This window comes from Orycteropus afer, unplaced genomic scaffold, assembly GCF_000298275.1.
Source record: "Orycteropus afer afer isolate SDZICR_OR568_19922 unplaced genomic scaffold, OryAfe1.0 scaffold00362, whole genome shotgun sequence".
In the NCBI taxonomy this organism is placed as follows: Eukaryota; Metazoa; Chordata; class Mammalia; order Tubulidentata; family Orycteropodidae; genus Orycteropus; species Orycteropus afer.
Genome location: NW_006921949.1, coordinates 1,825,881 through 1,831,880, shown reverse-complemented (window position 1 = coordinate 1,831,880; position 6,000 = coordinate 1,825,881). Strand labels below are relative to the sequence as shown.

Below are 6,000 nucleotides of genomic sequence, written 5' to 3'. Positions count from 1 at the left end.
ACTGTGTATTCCTTCCATCTTCTTTTGATGCTTCCTGCATTGTTCAATATTTTACCCATAGAATCTTTCAATATTGCAACTTGAGGCTTGATTTTTTTCCTCAGTTCTTTCACCTGAAAGACCTCTTTAAAGTGTTAAAGAAGAAAGATGTCACTTTGAAGACTAACGTGTGCCTGATCCAAGCCATGGTATTTTCAATATCTTCATATACATGTGAGAGCTGGACAATGAATAAAGAAGACCTCAGAAGAATTAGTGTATTTGAATTACGGTGTTGGTGAAGAATTTTGAAAGTACCATGGAATGCTAGAAGAATGAATAACTGTCTTTGAGGAAGTACAATCTGAGTGCTCATTAGAAGAATGAGCATATTTTGAATGGGCATATTTTGTCTCTTGTACTTTGCTCATGTCAGAAGAGACCAATACCTGGAAAATGATATCATGCTTGGTAAAGTAGCAGGTCAGTGAAAAAGGGAAAAACTCTCAATAAGATGGATTGACACAGTGGCTGCAATGATGGGCTCAAGCACGGCACTGATTGTGAAGATGACACAGGACCACACTGTGTTTCATTCTATTGTCCATAGGGTTCCTATGAGTTGAAACCAACTCAATGCACCTAACAACAACAACAACATACATGACAGAAGTTGATGTGAGGAACAACATAGGAAGAAGATAAAGTGAAAGAGAATAATAGCATCAGAGTTACTTGGCTATAAAAAGAGTTTAAGATCATTGATGATAAGGGAAAGAGAAATCAGACCACAAAATAACAAGACAAAACTATGAAACTAAAGGTATTAGAGCCAAAAATGATTAGATATCTTCATCATGGTATATAGTTAAAATAATACTTAGCTTACCCCCCACTTTGCCCCATTGTAACGTAATGTCATTGAGGTAAAAACTGTCTCACTCTTTTTCCCCTTGTGATAATGAAAAACCATGCCTTAGACATATTAGTAACACAATGTGTTATTAGCCACTGTCCTTAGAAGAAATTGCTGTTAATATCTGATGAGTAGTAGGAATTTTCTACAGTGACAGTGTGATTTCAAAGAAACCCAGTAGTAATGTAAACCTCCGTCTACCTTACCATCACTAAACACAGTTGTTCTAGAAAAATACAATATTTTTAGAGCCACATTTTCCCTTTGAAAATCCTTATGTTTCCTTGAAGCGTCTAATTTTACTTCAGACAAAAGAGAAGACAACTGGAAAGTCAGGGAAGGAAGCCTTTCAAAGATGAAAACTAGCAAGAGGATCTTCAGAAGAAGGAAGCATATGGGTGAGACTGATTGGTACCCTGAGTGCCAACTGTTCTATCCAAGGCACATGGGTTTTGCTCTGTCCTATAAATGTTTGTGTCTGGCCAACAGTCACACAGCACAACAGCCAGATTCCAGCAGTGAAAGGCAGAGCAAAGATACTTTTTTTTTTTTCTTCTCCTGGAATTTGTTGCTCTTTAGATACTATCAGCACTGAAGATTTAGATTAAATTAATATTGCTGGCCATATACTCTGTATACCGTGGTTATATAGTGCTATCTTGATTGCTAGCTACTTTGGATGCTGTGGTTAAGCAAATTGTTGCCTTAGCCACCAGCTTCATTTTTAGTACACGCTCTGACTTTTTTTTTTTTTTTTTTCCTTCCCTCTTTCTCCTCAGGAAACTATTTATTAGGCACATACTATGTGCTATACCTCTAGGTTAAATTATCTAGGTGTTACTTAAATCCATCAATCTCAATGATATATTTTTCCCTCTTTTTTCCTTTTTACTCACTCATATGTGGTAAATAGACTGCCCATTTTACTGATCAAATGTTCTAGGACTGGATGTTGGGGCCTATGATTAGATTTGTGTAGGCCTAGAAAGTCTCTCCCTGACCCTTCAGCCACCTCCCAATATCCTTATGGTTTAATGCATATCATTTTTTCAAGTGAAATTCACGTGGCAATTTGTCTTCACTAAGAGTGCCCTTTCTCTACTATCCTTTTAAAATGGTGAACTTCAATGAGAGAAGTAGTATATTGCCAAATATCATGTTATAAATGAGTTTATAAAAGTATTTAATTGCTGAAATAAGAGAGAGAGAGGACCACATGAAAACATTGGGCAGTTTATAAGGGAAATAGAAGAGGAACTGAAAAGGAAGCAAGGAAAAAAGGAGATAAGATCTCAGAAGTCTTCCCTAAGGATTAGCACTGGGACTGTTGATGCTGAACAAAAGGCCAGAGGTTCCTTTCTGGCACCATCACTCTACCCTACAGAGATTCTTCAGTAGTACGCACAGCAGATGAATGAGTCTATCCAGGACTTACATGGGGAGGGGAACCTCTGACTCATTTTCCTGTGGTATATGATTTTTTGAAATGTCACTGAAAGCCATTTCTGGATATGCAACTAAAACAGTGATTCAAGTTGGGCACTCCTTCCTTCCTCCCTCTTTACATGAGGACCTTTGGTGGGCAAATACATCATCTTTAACTTTTATCTATTGGCAGAAAATTCAATGTAAGACCCTACAAATTTAACTTACAGACTAAAAGAAAGGATTATATTTCAATGTTTTATTCTTTGATATCAAAGAATCAAAAGATAAGCTATTTTTAAAACTCTAAACAGGATACATCCATTTTAGAAAGTTAAAGATAAACATGTAGTAAATGGCATTTGTGTACTTAAGTTTTATAATAAGAATCATATTTTTTTTAAGCATGGTAGAGGGATTGCTTTAAAAACAAACAGAAAATCAGGTATAGAATTTGTATGTCATTAGCTAAATGTTTAAGAATAAAATATAATTAGTACGATTCTGTATATGGCTAATTAAATCCTGCAGAATATCTGCATATGGCTATCTCCAGGCATATGAGCACCAAGCCACCAGAATTTTGTTTTCTGTTAGGTATATAAGGATCCTTAGTGGTGCAACAGTTAAGCACTTGGCTGCTACCTGGAGGGTTGGCAGTTTGAATCCACCCAGTAGCTCCTAGGAGAAAAACCTGGCAATCTGCTCCCATAAAGATTACTTAGAAAACCCTATGCGTCAGTCCTACTCTGCCCCATAGGGTCACTATGAGTCTAAATTGATTCAAAGGAACCTAATAATAACAACATTAGGTAGATACTAACTGGTCATGTGGGTTATAAACTATAGATCTTCAGATTTGAAAGCATTGTGGCTTTGTGTAACTGGGTATAATTATTCCTCACAGAGTTTAAATCAACTTCCTAGCAATGTTTTACACTCAACTTTTAAAGAAGCTATGTTAAAAAAAAGGCTTGATCATATAAAAAGATTCTAAATTCAATTGTTTCTCTTACTGATTTAGTTTAGATTATTTCCAGTTGATCTTTATTTACTACTTTCTAAAACTAAAAGCTGAATTTTACTAAATCTAAAAGTATGTGTTTAAAATCCTTCCAATTAAGTGCTTTGGTTTGAAGTGTTATCGTATTGCTACTGACTTAAAAAGAAAAAAAAAAAAAGATCTATAAACCTGCCAAGTTGGGGTGGTGGTGGTGGTAAAAGTTGGAAGGAGATTTGTAGGCTGTTGGAGGAAGCTAGTACAGAATCATAGGAAGATTTGGAGTACATTATTGGTAAAGTCACTTCTTGAGTATGAAATACCACACTGTGCAATATAACATTTTAGAAGAAAATTAATAAAAGATGAATGCAGTGAAAAATGCATCTTCACAAAATACAATTTTAGCTAAGAACTTTAATTTTTTCCATAAAAAATGGCATTCTGAAATTGTGAAGCTGAAACGAACCCATACAACGCAACGCAACACACTGTCCTCGAGTCGAATCTCACTCATAGCGACCCCTCCTTGTTTCCGAGGCAGTATCATTACAAAAGTAGATTACCCAATCTCCCTTCCAGGGAGTGGGTGGTGGGTTTGAACAGCCAGGCTTCTAGTTAACAAATGCCCCGTAAGTACCCTCAATTCCTAGCTTTTAAGAAGTCTAGGAGATATGAACAAAATTTGTCAGTTTATAATTCTTAGCACTTAGCCCAGTATCTCCTAAAAAACACAATGCTTTGTTTTCAGTAACTATTCTCTCTTGAATGAATAAGTGAATGAATGAATGACCTTCAAGCCACATTTAGCTGGCACTTTTAATTTGTATGTATATGTCATTTCTAAACTAATTAAAAATCCCAACAAGTAGCAAAATCACCCTAAAAATAAAGATTGAGGACAAAAATGGGGCTGTGACTAGTTTTTATTTTGTTCTTTTTAGTTTTGTATATTTTCTAAATTTTTAACAATAAATGTTATTAGCAAATTTTTTTCAAGATACATGCATGGCTAGTCTTTATCTTAAAACGAAGTATAATTCTCAATATAATATCTCATCTGTGGTTCAAGTTGCAGAGGCTCTCCTTTTACATGAAAGGCTGCTTTTAAAAACAAAGTAATTATACCTAAACATTTCTTTAGTTAATTAAAGGAAGTAGGATTTATCTTAACCTGAATTAATTTTTATATTAAACAGAATTAATGTTTCTGCTATTGATACAAATCAGTGTCATTACATTTACTGGGTTGAAAATGTTTATTCTATTCTGAAAAACAGCCTGGAAGCTATATTGAACGCCAGGCTTCTTGCAAGTATAATTAAATTTGAGTGACTTAAAAAAAAGATATTTTGAAAAACAAACAAACATGCTAACCTATAAAAATAATCCCCTGCTCTCCCTAAGAGAAATAATCAAAAATATTTGAACCAGCATGGATGAATATTCTGAGCCACTGTGGCAGTGGTAGTTAGAATCCTGTGACTAATAGTTAAGGTATCTGTCTAGGTGGACCACATGGACTTAGTTATCTGCCCACTGGAATGACACAGTGGGGAAATATCTGATGAATATTGTGGAACATCTGTGAATGGATCACTACTATGCCTGATGTGAATCATTCTTCCCTCAAAAATCTAAAGTTTAATAGTTAAAAAATTCCGAACATTGCCACATAAGTTGAGATATTTGGCTTGTTCTAAGCATTGTGAAGGGATGAATACAATACGTACACTAGGACATTAGGCTTGTAAGAGGTTTGGCTGTGTTTTAGACACCTATATTTAGGAAAACCTGAAAATATTGTTATTGTTAAAAGTGATCAGTTACAAACCTTGGGGCTGCAAACAATAAAATATAACTTCTTCAACTCTCACCACCATCACGGAACTTCAGGACTTAAGTCTTATGAGCTTGGTGGATTTAGTAGTTTTTTTCCCTGTCAGTTCTTTAACTTCAGGGGGCTTAATAGAAGGTATGCATAAGAAGATAACTGAGGCACTCTGACTTTCAAGATTCCCAGGACTGTTGGGGGAAACATTTGATGCCTAGCTCTGTAGCTGATCGTTTCCTTCACTGAGTGATTCTGCTTCACATTGATTTCCCTAGCATGGGATAAAACTCTTTTCTTTAGGGGATTATTACTTAAAACAGCTGAAGGATTGTGTGAAGCTCAGTGTTTCCCGGATATAGCTAAATGCTGCTTTTACACCTTTTTCTGGGTAATATAGGGATGGGGTGGGTGAGTGGTGTGGATAGCTTAGTATGTGCTTTTATTTCCAACTCTGAGTAATCTGCTACCTCTGTATGATATGAAACATTTAGCATTGTCTTGTAGCTTGACTCATTTCTCTTTGATATCTTGATATACTTATCCTCTTTTGATTCTTTGGCACTAAAGAGAAAATAAGTCTGCATAAAGTCTATTCACCACGGATGTTTTCAAATAAGAGTGTGTGTTTGTGTGTGTCTTTGTATTTTGTGAAATGTGAGCAAGTTGTGGTGGATATCTTTGCCAATACATAATAAGCATCTACTTAGAATTTCACAGATTTTATGACAGTGTTCTTGGTGGTGGTATACAGGTCACATAGACCAATTTTTAAGAATGAGATAAATATTTTATAAGTTAATATTCAATGGAATATGTATGTATCTCTTTGAAAATGGTGTAATCAAC

The 6,000-nt window shown here is 35.3% G+C and overlaps 1 protein-coding gene across 1 annotated transcript in view; it reads left to right on the top strand.

The window, feature by feature from the left end:
* ADAMTS6 (ADAM metallopeptidase with thrombospondin type 1 motif 6) overlaps positions 1-6,000 on the top strand; it is a 461,116-nt gene that overhangs the window by 394,932 nt on the left and 60,184 nt on the right. The window lies entirely within an intron of this gene.